This window comes from Bufo gargarizans, chromosome 3 (assembly GCF_014858855.1).
Source record: "Bufo gargarizans isolate SCDJY-AF-19 chromosome 3, ASM1485885v1, whole genome shotgun sequence".
Taxonomy (NCBI): domain Eukaryota; kingdom Metazoa; phylum Chordata; class Amphibia; order Anura; family Bufonidae; genus Bufo; species Bufo gargarizans.
Window position 1 is genome coordinate 173,884,844 of NC_058082.1, and position 13,796 is coordinate 173,898,639.

The window sequence follows — 13,796 nt, forward strand, 5'->3', positions numbered from 1 at the left end:
GACTTCAGTGTCATTGCTGTGCTCTGTTCTTTGTTGTATTACATTGGACAGTTAACTTATATATAAAATTCAGATAGTCAGTGTAGGTTAGATTGAACTACAGTGTAGCTCCAGTGCAGGGTGTTAGGCAGTATAATAGGTTCTGCTGCTCATACATACATGCTACAGACATAGTGCTGTGATGTCACAAGTTGCACGTATTGCGAAAAAATATGCGCATCATAAATTGCAGAAAATTCTCAAGCGCAAATATATTGGAGCACTCTATCCGCATATAAAGCTATTCTAATGTTCTGCTGTGCCAACCATTTTCTCCAGTCTCAGGAAACTTATAACAGCTTGAAAAATGTAGCCGATTTTTGCAATCAAGAATATAATCTCAAAATCTTGAATTTGCGAATATATGACAAATATTCAACAAAATATTTGCATAATATCACACATTCGAATATTGCCCCTGCCGCTCATCACTACTCTTTTCATCACCATTCCTTGATTTGGGCCTCTTGCAAAGCCCGCTTGAAGACGGACATGAGGAGATCGTGTGCACTGATGCCCAAACTCTTGAGCATCCATAGTTACAAGAAGATGATGGTGGGGAATGGCAATTAGTGTTTCACGAGGTGGATGATGATAATGAGACACAGTTGTCATTAAGTTAACGGCGATTAGTGTCTCAAGAGGTTGATGATGAGGATGAGACACAGCTGTCAATAAGTGAGGTTGTTGGTCAACAAGTCAGGAGGATGATCAGAGTGAGGAAGTGGAAGAGGAGGTGGTGGACAATGAAATCACTGACCCAATCTGGGAAGGTGGCAAGCCGAGCAAGGACAGCAGTACAGAAGGGGAGGGATCAGCAGCACCGCAACAGGTTGGAAGAGGCAGTGGGGTGGCAAAAGGGAGTAGGCAGGCCACACCAAACAGGCCCACAACTGTTCCCTGGAGCACCCCCTTGAGGCAATCTCCCTTGCCAAGGGGTAGGTGTTCCGCAGTCTGGCGCTTTTTTGAGGAAAGTGCGGACGATAAAAGAATTGTCATTTGCAGCCTGTGCCGTACCAAAATGAACAGAGGCGTGAACACTAGCAACCTCACCACCACCAGCATGATCCGGCACATGGCATCAAAGCACCCTAGAAAGGTTGGCCGAATGCCTGGGTCCACAATCGGTGTCTGTGGGTCAACACCCTGTGTTCGTGCTGGCCAATCCCCTGTTCAAGACGCAGGCCCGGATGCCTCACTACCTGCACCTGGACCTTTGCAGGCACCATCATTTAGCACATCCACTTCTGTGTCCCAGCGCAGTGTATAGATGCCCATACCCCAGGCATTTGAACGAAAGCGCAAATTCCCAGCCACCCACCCACAGGCCATAGCACTAAATGCGCACCTTTCCAAATTGCTGGCCCTGGAAATTTTGCCATTTAGGCTTGTGTACACTGAGGCTTTCCACAGCCTGATGGTGGCGGCAGTCCTTCATTACTCAGTCCCCAACTGCCACTATTTTACCCGGGTGCCTCGTAACGTCACCCGTGCTCTGAACAACGTAGTTATTGGGAAGGTCCACTTAACGACTGACATATGGACAAGTGCTTTTGACCAGGGATGCTACATTTCCCTGACGGCACACTGGGTGAACATTGTGGAGGCCGGGAGCGAGTTGTACCCTGGGATGGCACAGGTGCTACTGACGCCAAGGAATGCGAACCCTACTTCCATCAGGATTTACGCCACCACCTACATTATTGGCTGCAACCCCTACTTCTCCACCTCCACCTCCTCCTCCACTACCACCTCTAAATTCTCATCTTGCAGCACCAGTCAGCCATCAGTCAGTTGCTGGAAGCATTGTAGCACTGCAGTGGGGCAGCGGCAACAGGCCATGCTGAAACGAATTTGCTTAGGCGACAAAACAGCACACCGCCACAGAGCTGGGGCAGGGTATAAGGGCCCAAACTGAGCTGCGGCTCTCGCCACTCAACCTACAACCAGGCATAGTTGTGTCTGATAATGGCTGTAACTTGGTGGTGGCTTTGGAGCTCTGCAAGCTCACACAAATACCTTGCCTAGCCCACGTGTTCAACTTCGTGGTTAAGCGGTTTCTCAATACCTACCCTAATTTGCCTGAGCTACTGTTGAAGGTGCGCCTTGTGTGCGCCTATTTCCGAAAGTCATCTACAGCTGCTGCCGGTCTGGTAATGCTGCAACAGCAGTGAGGTTTTGCACAACTTTTAGGAATCAAAAGAGATGGTGAGCGGCGATGCCGCTATTATCAGCATAGCCATCCCACTTCTGTGTCTACTGAAACACTCGCTGCTCACAATAAAGGCAGATACTTAGCATGTGGAAGAGATGGAAATGGGGGAAGACAGTACACAGGGTGATAGCCAGACTACCCTTCGTTTGTCTTCTCAGTGCGAATTGGATGATGATGAGGAGGAGAAGGAGCAGAAGACAGTTGCCTCCGCTACAGAGGGTAGTACCTACAGCAGGTTTATTCCATCTATTCAGCGTGAATGGGCCGAAGAGGAGGAAGAGGATGGGGAGATTGAGAGTCATCCTCATGATGAGGACAGCAAAGTCTTGTCTGTTGGGACTCTGGCACACATGGCTGACTTTATGTTAGGCTGCCTTTCCCGTGACGCTCGCGTTATACACATTTTGGCCAACACTGATTACTGGTTGTTCACCCTTCTTGACCCCCGCTACAAAAAGGAACTTCTCATATCTCATTCCTGTGGTGGAGAGGACTAGCAAAATGGTGCAATACGAGAAGGTCCTTGTGGAAAAATTGCTCCAAACATTTCCAGCTGCCATCGCTGGCAGCAGAGTTTGTAGTTGCTTTGGCAACCAAGGAGGGGAGACAAGGGGAACACATAGCAGTTCCAACAGAGGCAAGGCAACACTCTCCAAGGCCTGGGACAGTTTCATGACACCCCGCCAGCACCCTGACCCTGATGAGCGGCCTAGTGTCACAAGGAGAGAAAGGTTTTGGAAGATGGTGGAATACGTAGCAGACCGTGTCAAAGTCCTGAATGATCCCTCTGTGTCTTACAACTATTAGGTGTCCAAGCTGGACACCTGGAACGAACTGCCGCTCTACACCTTGGAGGTCCTGACCTGCCCTGCTGTCAGCCTTTTGTCAGAGTGGGTATTTAGTGCTGCTGGGGGGCATAATAACTGATAAGCGCATCCGCCTGTCAACTGAAAATGCTGACAGGTTAACTCTTATCAAAATGAACAAGGCCTGGATTGCCCTTGACTTCTCTACTCCACCAGAGGAAAGTGGCTAAACATAAAGGCACTTTAAATGTGGCTTTTATGGTGTATTGAATACACTGTATTCCAATGCACACCTTCCACCACAAAAAAAGCCGCAGGCCCTCGCCCATAATTTTTTCCATGGTCAGATCAGCAGCAGGCACTCGCCCCTAATGTTTTAGAGAGTCAGCTCAGCAGCAGTCCCTCAACCATAATTTTTTCGACGATCAGCTCAGCAGCAGGCCCTCGCCCATAATTTTTTCCATGGTCAGATCAGCAGCAGGTCCTCGCCACTAATGTTTTAGAGTCAGTTCACCAGCAGACCCTCAACCATAATTTTTTCGATGGTCAGCTCAGCAGCAAGCCCTCAACCTTAATTTCCTCCATAGTCAGATCAGCAGCAGGCATTCGCCCCTAATGTTTTAGAGTTAGCTCGGCAGGAGACACTCACTCCTAATGTTTTAGATGGTCAGCTCAGCAGCAGGCCCTCACCCATAATGTTTTAGATGGTCAGCTTGGCAGCAGGCCCTCACCCCTAATGTTTTAGATGGTCATCTCGGGAGCAGGCCCTCGCCCATAATGTTTTAGATGGTCAGCTCGGCAGCAGGCCCTCGCCCATAATGTTTTAGATGGTCAGCTGAGCAGCAGGCCCTCGCCCATAATGTTTTAGATGCTCAGCGTGGCAGATGGTCAGCCCAGCAGCAGACCCTCGCCATAATGTTTTAGATGGTCAGATCAGCAGCAGGCACTCGCCCCTAATGTTTTAGAGTCAGCACAGCAGCAGACCCCTACCCCTAATGTTTTAGATGGTCAGTCCAGCAGCTGACCCTCGCCCATAATATTTTAGATGGTCAGATCAGCAGCAGGCATTCGCCCCTATTGTTTTAGAGAGTCAGCACAGCAGCAGACCTCCACCCCTATTGTTTTAGATGGTCATCTCAGCAGCAGACCCTCACCCCTGAAGTTTTAGATGGGAGGATCAGCAGCAGGCCCTCGCCCTTAATGTTTTTGAGGGTCACCAGCAGGCCATACATTATAATTTTTCAAGGGTGTGTATGATGCCCTCCTTTGTGTGTAATGAAGGGTGAATTGGAGTGCCCGTTCCTTGTAATTTTTGGCAGCCCTTTCACTTAGTGCATAGGCTTTATGAGTGTAGGAGTCCCACTACCTCAACAATTGTACCACAATGTGAATGAGGCCCTCCTTTATGTGATATACAGGTTGTATCGGAGTGCCTCTTCCTTGTAATTGTTGGCAGCACTTGCACTTTATATACAAGTAAATATACAGGAAAGAATGTTTCCTAACAATTTTCCCCCGGTTTTGTGCGTATTATTGTCAGTCTGTAAAAGTGGCGTACTACTTGGACAACATCGTTCCCAGCAGCGACCTGGGAGTCCAAGATGCATCCAGACATCCTCCCCATGCTGTTCCTGAACAATTTCAGTGATATTTCCATCAATTTCTGACCTTTTCATGTGAACCAGACACCCTCCCCTCTTCAGAGCAGGGGGTGCCTGGTTTAATGCTCGGGTTCCCCCATTGACTTCCATTGTGCTTGCGTGCTCGGTGGAGCACCCTAGCATTCTGAGGTGTTCTACTCGAGCACCTGAGCACTTTGGTGCTCGATCAACACTAGTTGCTAGAATTGTTGACAAGATTAATTGATGTAGGCAAACCCAGATTGTCACATTATATAGTAAATGCCATTAATCTTTACAGCCGCAATATAATGTCTGCACATTTTAAACGTCATTGTCCTTGTTATATAATTAGATTAATTGCCACACTTAATGTAGCTGCAGATTAATGGGAAGTCTACCATCTCCTCCATGTCATAAATATGGGGGAAAAAATAAGGTCTCCTCCCAACGCACTTTGTGATTCTGCTTCTGGGTCAAGTGGATAACAGCAATCCTTTCATCTTTGCTGTCAGAATGCCACTTACCAGCTAAAACAGGACCACTGCATGCATAATAAATCTCAATAAGACAAATGATCATGAAAGGTTGTCACGCTGTTATTGTTGCTGCTGGTAGAGGGGGGGTGGGCACTATTATCAGTGCGCCACAATGCTTGACTAATTAATTGGGGAAAAATAAAATGGATGACAGTCTATTGTGTGCTTGACAAACTCTCTATGTGCTAAGTGGCATCTGAACAGGCACAGGTGATGTTCTTCATGGCGGGGAGACAGGGACAGTGAGGTAAGCCAGGTATTAGAAGACAATGTCCTCACAATCAATGTAATCTACTGCTGACATTTCTCTCCATAACACAATGTTCTTTCGGAAGAATTCTTAACGTACCCAAAGCATGAGGCAATGTGCTTTTTCTTCTCGGTGTCTGTCCATTTGTACTACAGAAAGCCTTGTTCCTCGGTGTGACAAGTTACTTTAGAAATGAATGTACAGTTCTTAAAGAGGACCTGTCACCGCTCCTGACATGTCTGTTAATAAGCTTCATGCATTCCCCATGTAATAACAATTCTAGAACATCTATTCTTATGGCTCTATGTTGTGCCATTCCTTCATTATTTCTACTAGAAGTTATGAATAATTGCTAGCAGTCTATAGTAAGGGTACAGAGGGGTAGTAACCAGTTGGGGGGTGTCCTTGCACAGTCTGACAATGGCAGCATTGACTGGATAGTGTTAGACTGTACAGGGACACCCCTCTGTACCCTTACTGCAGACTGCTAGCAATTCACTCATAACTTCTAGTTAAAATAATAAAGGAAGGGCACAACATAGAGCCATAAGTCATCAGGATAGGGAAAACTGGAGGAATATATAGGAGTAGAATTCCAGAACTATTTGTGACATATCTGTATTTTTATCAATATATACAGTGAATATAAAAGTCTACACACCCCTGTTAAAATGTCAGGTTTCTGTGCTGTAAAAAAATTTGACAAAGATAAATCATTTCAGAACTTTTTCCACCTTTAGGTCTCTTTCACGCAGGCGTGTGAAGGCCGGACAAGATGCAAGTGCGTTGCGGGAAAATGATCAATGCAAAGCGTTTTAATGCGTTTTGCACGCGAGTGAGAAAAATAGGCATGTTTGGTGCCCAGCACAGAAGTTCGGGTTTGGATTAGGTGTTGTGTAGATTTTATTATTTTCCCTTATAACATGGTATAAGGGAAAATAATAGTATTCTTAATACAGAATGCTTAGTAAAATGTCCATTGAGAGATTAAAAATTATAAACAAATTTTAAATTTTTTTTTTTTTTACCCCTCCATCACTATTTCACTTAGCATTAAGAATGCTATTATTTTCCCTTATAACCATGTTATAAGGGGAAATAATAAACATCGGGTCCCCATCCCATTGTCTCCTAGTAAACATGCGTGAAAATCGCACTTGCTTGCGGATGCTTGTGATTTTCACACAACCACATTTACTTCTATGGGGCCTTCTTTGCGTGAAAAACGCACAATATAGAGCATGCTGCGAGTTTCACCAGTGATGTGTGAAAATCACCGCTCATGTACACAGCCCCATTGAAGTGAAAGGGTCCTGATTTAGTGCGGGTGCAATGCGTTCACCTCAGGCATTGCACCCGCACGGAATTCTCGCCCCGTGTGAAAAGGGCCCTAATGTGACCTATAAACTGTACAACTCAATTGAAAAACAAACTTAAATCTTTTAGTTAGAGGGAAGAAAAAATATAAAAATAAAATAATATGGTTGCATAAGTGTGCATATCCTTAAACTAATACTTTATTGAAGCACCTTTTGATTTTATTACAGCACTCAGTCTTTTTGGGTATGAGTCTATCAGCATGGCACATGTTGACTTGGCAAAAACACTCCAAATCTGTCAGATTGCGAAGGCATCTCCTGTGCACAGCCCTCTTCAGATCACCCCACAGATTTTTAATAGGATTCAGGTCTGGGCTCTGGCTGGGCCATTCCAAAACTTTAATCTTCTTCTGGTGAAGCCATTCCTTTGTTGATTTGGATGTATGCTTTGGGTCGTTGTCATGCTAAAAGATGAAGTTCCTCTTCATGTTCAGCTTTTTAGCAGAAGCCTGAAGGTTTTGTGCCAATATTGACTGGTATTTGGAACTGTTCATGATTCCCTCTAGCTTAACTAAGGCTCCAGTTCCAGCTGATGAAAAACAGCCCCAAAGCATGATGCTGCCACCACCACGCTTCACTGTGGGTATGGTGCTCTTTTGGTGATGTGCAGTGTTGTTTTTGCGCCAAACATATCTATTGGAATTATGGCCAAAAAGTTCAACCTTGGTTTCATCAGACCATAACACCTTTTCCCACATGCTTTTGGGACACTTCAGATGTGTTTTTGCAAAATATAGCCTGGCTTGAATGTTTTTCTTCGTAGGAAAAGGCTTTCCTCTTGCCACTCTACCCCATAGTGCAGACATATGAAGAATACAGGAGATTTTTGTCACATGTACCACACAGTCAGTACTTGCCAGATATTCCTGCAGCTCCTTTAATGTTGCTGTAGGCCTATTGGTAGCCTCCCAGACCAGTTTTTTTTTTGTCTTTTCATCAATTCTGGAGGGACATCCAGTTCTTGGTAAAGTCACTGTTGTGCCATAGTTCATCTACTAGTTGAGGAAATAGCTAAAATGACATTGAAGAGGGAAGTTATAATTATGGGAGACTTCAATCTTCCAGATGCAAACTGGAAAACCAAAATAGCTAGTTCTGTCAGGAGTACAGATATTCTAAATTCCCTACTGGGATTATCTCTACAGCAAGTAGTGGAGGAGCCAACCCAGAAGGAGGCCATTTTAGATTTAGTATTCACAAATGGGAATTTGGTATCTGATATTACTGTAGGGGAATGCTTGGGATCTAGTGATCCCAGTCAGTGTAGTTTACTATAAGTACAGTGACTGAGTCATTCCACACAAAAACAAAAGTTTTAGATTTTAGAAAAACTGACTTTTCTAAAATTAGATTAGTGGTATACAAGTCCCTATCAGACTGGAACAGTTTCATTGGAGTCCAGGAGAAATGGGACTACTTAAAAGTGGCACTATTGAAGGCAACAGAAAATTGCATTCGGCTTGTCAGTAAAGGCAAAAAAAGGAAGAGACCACTGTAGTACTCAGCAGAAGTGGCCAAAATCATTAAAAACAAAAAGATAGCATTTAGGAATTATAAAACAAAACAAAACGAGGATGGCAGACAAATTTATAAGATTAGGCAGAGAGAGGCCAAACAAGTTATAAGAGCTTCTAAAGCACAGGCAGAAGAGAGATTAGCTCAGTCAGGGAAAAAAGGCGATAAGGCATTCTTCAGATACATAAATGAAAAAAGGAAACTAAAACAAGGAATTACCAAATTAAAAATAAAAGAAGGAAGGTATATGGAAGAAGATAAAGAACTAGATGACTGCCTCAATGAATACTTCTGTTCAGTTTTTACAAAGGAAAATGAAGAAGGACCTCAGTTAGGAAAGAAGACTAATGAATCTTTTGATGCATGTGTCTTTACAGAGGAAGAGGTTCTAAGTCAACTGTCTAAAATTAATACAAATAAGTCACAGGGGCCTGATGGGATACACCCAAAGCTATTAAGAGAGCTCAGTGGTGAACTAGCAAAACCATTAACAGATTTATTTAACCAATCACTGGCAACAGGAGTCGTCCCAGAAGATTGGAAATTAGCAAATGTTGCGCCCATTCATAAGAAAGGTAGTAGGGAGCAATCAGGCAACTATAGGCCAGTAAGCCTGACATCAATAGTGGGGAAATTAATGGAAACCATACTTAAGGAGAGGATTGTGGAACATCTAAAATCCCATGGATTGAAAGATGAAAAACAGCATGGGTTTACTTCAGGGAGATCATGTCAAACTAATCTTTTTTTTTTTTTTTTTTTTTTTTTTTTTTTCTTCTTTTTTTTTTCTCTATTTTTTTTTATATTAGAACATTTTTAATGTTTTACTACAGAATGATAAAAAAACAAATACTCAGTTTTCAGCACTGTTTACTGTTTTAAGCTAAAGAGGTTAAAAGTTCTGTGGTGATCCACTTTTAATGTATGTTTATTCCGGTCAAAGCTCCATTTGTCTGCTACAGAGCTGATAATCTCTTAAAACATTAAAGGTTTTTTTTTTCATGGGGAGAAATTTTGTTTGAAAGGGCCATAATTTAAAAAAATATATATGTTTGCTTTTCTGGTCCCTGCTGCTTTGTCCGCTTCCTGGTCCCGGCTCAACAGTCAGGAAATGCCTGTTCAGCCAATGGCCACAACAGTCACCGGTCTTAGCCAATATTAGCTTAGCTTGCATTTCAAGCATTTCCTAGGAGTCCACTTGGGAACATAAAATAGAGAGGGATTGGTATTGATATTTATTTTTATTTTTAAATAATTCGGGTCCCTTACTTTTTTTTTTCAATTTAAGTATCTTTATTATTTTTTTCCAACTACAAGCAGTATAAAAAAGGACATCAGATCACAGGGAATGAGCACATATAACAATTACATGTAGAATGTATCGCTTACATACCATAAAGCAAACATATATAGCGAGATGTCTATAATCAGGATAGCCCAGCCTTGATATCGATTCTCTGGCATAGATATCAAACCCCATTCATTTATTGTTGGCGATCTATCTTTCACCCACTGTCTCATGATTAACACCTTAGCCAATAAGAATCCCTTCAACCAGTACGCCTGTTCATTTTTGGTGGTTTTATTTTTGTACTCAGGGGGGAAAAGTCCAAGCACAGCTACTTGGATAGTCAAGGGGGGGCTATTCCTACTGTTTACCGCCATTGTCTGAAATAGGCAGCCCCAAAAGGTCCTAATAGCGGGGCAGTCCCACAGCATGTGTACAAGCCCTGCGGCTACGAGGGAGCATTTCAGACAACTAAATTCCTGACCGTTATTGATGTACATTTTGGATAATAGACTTGGGGTAACATATAGACGATGTATTATTTTAAATTGTATGAATCGGTGTTGTCGTGAAAGGGAGGCCTTCTTAATGTTTTGGTATATTTCCCGCCATTGTGAGGGGTTACATTCCCCAATGTCCATCTTCCATTTATCTACACTTTTGAATTTAGTGATAGTGCTTAATTCCTCAATGAATCTCCTATATATTAGTGAAATCTTAACTTTATTCCCTACTATATTATAACAAAATAGTAAAAACCCCTGGGTAGCTCTTGTCAGAGGTGTTTTTTTAAGCGTGTATGCTGATGCGTGTTGTAATTGACAATATCTATAGTGCTCTAGTGCAGTTATTGGTGCTTGTTGTATCAGTTCCCTTATTGGTTTGATTTTCCCTTTCGTGTATATATGTGAAACTAATGTGATGCCTTTTCGAGTCCAGTATTCATTTTCGTTAAGTGTCAGAAATTCTGTTAGCGCGGGATTATCCCATAGCGGGGAGAAGTCCAAAATTTGAGGAGCACGAATCAGTACCTTGATTTTATTCCAGGCTTTCTGTAGCGCGGCCCCAATGGGGCAGGAGTAATCTGCGCGCTGAAGCAGCCCGGATTCCAATATACTAAAAATGTTATTTACGTGCTGTTGGCGTTGACCTAGGATATGGGATAGTAATACTCCGTCCCCGGTGTTAACACACCATTGTAGTTGTGCACACAGATAGTAGATTTGGAAATGGGGCAGGCCTAGGCCCCCATTACTTGCGGCCATTTGCAAATATTGTAATTTGATGCGGACCCTTTTTCTGCCCCATATCAAATCATTTATCAAGCGATCAATCAGATTGAAGACACTGTCCTCAATCCAAGCAGGGCAGGAGCTGACCGTGTACAATATCCAAGGCAACAAAACCATTTTAATGAGCGCAATCCTATTAATCTGCGAAAGCGGAAGTTTCTGCCAAACTCTTATTTTGTCTTTTATTTTCCCAACTAGAGGGGTAATATTTAGCTGATTAAACTCCCTAATATTATTGCTAATTTTTATCCCAAGATAATCTAAGTGGTCTGTTGGGGCAATAATTCTAATCCTGAGGTCGTTCGGGGGGGCCATCCGGTTCAGGGGGAAGAGTACAGACTTTACCCAGTTTATCTCATATCCGGCAATTCTGCCGAATTCCTCTGTTATCCGCATAACATCGGGGACGCTTCTCCATCCATCATTCAGGTAGAGTAAAACGTCGTCTGCATATAAACAAATCTTATCATCCGTCCCTCTCCCCCCAAAACCCACTATACCAGGTTCAACCCGTATCCTGCAGGCAAGGGGTTCCATAAAGATTGAAAAGAGGAGTGGAGAAAGGGGGCATCCCTGACGTGTTCCCCGCTTTAGGGAGACAGCCGGGCTGAGCACCCCGTTAACCTTAATTCTGGCAGTTGCTTCACTATATAGCAATTTAACCCATCCAATAAATTCCTGGCCCAGATTCATCCTATACATAACACGCCAGAGGAAGGGCCACTCGACCCGATCAAACGCCTTAGCGGCGTCCAATGATAGGATCGAGCGGTCCTCCCCCCCTCCAATCTGAGTATTAAGGATGGTCCGGCGTATATTGGTCTGTATCTGTCGCCCAGGAATAAACCCTGTCTGGTCTACATGGATCAGGCGGGTTATTACTTTTTTTAGCCTGTTAGAAAGAACTTTTGCGATTATTTTATAATCTGCATTAAGCAGTGATATTGGGCGATAGTCCTCCACTCTGTTGCCCTTTTTCCCTTTTTTGAGGATCAGTGTAACCGTTGCTTCGGTCAACGACGGGGGCAGCTTTCCACATTTGCTAGACTCATTTAGGACCTGCAGCAATCCAGGCAAAAGTACCTCCGCATGGCGCTTATATATGCCAAATGGGAGTCCATCCGATCCAGGCACCGAAGAACCCCGGGTCTCATGCAGAGCCGCCTGTAGTTCCCCCAAAGAAATGGGGGCGCTCAAGGGGGCAGAGTCGGAGTCCGACAGCGCCGGGATCTTGACTTGTTCTAGGAAATCATCTATTTTAGTCACTGTATCTACCACGCCGGATCGATATAGATTATCAAAGTGATTAAAGAACTCTGCCACCATCTCCATTCCTCTTTCCAATGTACGCCCATCACCTGTCAGTATTTGTCTAATTCTTTGGGGGGGTTTTTGATTCGCTATAATAGAAACCAATAGTTTACTCGGGGTGCCCCCCTCGCAGAAATCTTTATAGCCCATAAAGAATAATTGATTCTGTGCTTTTTCCTTCATGAAGGTAGTATAATGATCTTTGGCAGATTTTAACTTGGTGCGCGTATTCGCATCATTCCGTACTCGAATACAGCCCTCCAAGTATGCAATATTTGTCTCCAACTTTTTTTGTTCCGCAAAGAATTCATTTTTTTTCTTTTTTATTCTAGAAAAATAAAGCCCGCGCATAAATGCCTTCATAGCATCCCAAACAAAGTGGACGTGTGCTGTACCGCTGTTCTCTTGCCAAAATTGTAAAAGTTCTTTATCTATCCCAACGGAGTCGTTTAGTATGGTTAGCCAGTGTTCATTCAATCTGAACGATCTGCTAATCCCGGTTTGTTGTCCGGTCTTCATCACCAGTAAGATCGGTGAGTGATCGGAAATGCCGTGTATCTCATATGTCATTTTTAAGATAGATTCAAGCATCTGCTCATTGGCCAAGGCCATATCAATCCTGGACATAGCGCTGTACGCTTTACTAAAGCAAGAGAACACCTGTTTATTGCCATAAAGCCATCGCCAAACATCTGTTAAACCTATCTCCTCACAGAACCCACGAAGTAAGGCATGTTTTCCCTGCGCACTTTTCCGGGCAACTGAAATTCTATCCAGCGCCGGGTCAAGCACGCAGTTAAAATCACCGCATATTAATATCGGAGAACGCTCTATATTGTGCATAAAAAGCGCCAGCTGCTTTAAGACTGTCATTGTAAACGGTGGCGGAATATACAGAAAAGCAAGGACGCACTTTCTGCCATTCCATTGGGCAAAGAGGAAGATATATCTCCCATCTCTATCAATCAACTGGTCAAGCAGGGTAAAATCAATGCTATGATGTATATACACGCTGATCCCTCGGGAGTATGCCGAGAAACCAGAGTGGAATTGATGCCCTGCCCATCTCTTTATTAAGTATTCAGGGATATTAGGTGTAGCATGCGTTTCTAGTAAAGCAACTATTGCAGGGAGATGTCGAGTAATCAAATCGAAAACCACTACCCTTTTCGTTCTATCAGCCAGTCCACGCACATTCCATATCATGACTCTATTATTAGTCATATCATGAATTGTGAAGGAGGCGTCCGTCGCCCCCCAAAGGCAACCGCCACCAAGCCAGGGTCCCCCCCCACCCTCTATCCGCCCACCCCCTTTGACCCCCACCCCCCGGCAACCCCCTTACTGGTTCACTGATGCAAAGCATCGTTGTCAACCTCTTACATTTCGCCCATCCGTCCATGGGTCGCCCCCGCTGTTCCCCCACCCCTTGATTGAGTGGCATTCCTGCCACATCAACCAAGACCCGGCGTACAAACCCTGACAGAATCTAGCCATTCTAGAGTTTCTCTAGGGGAGTGAAAAAACATTACGGTATCTCTAT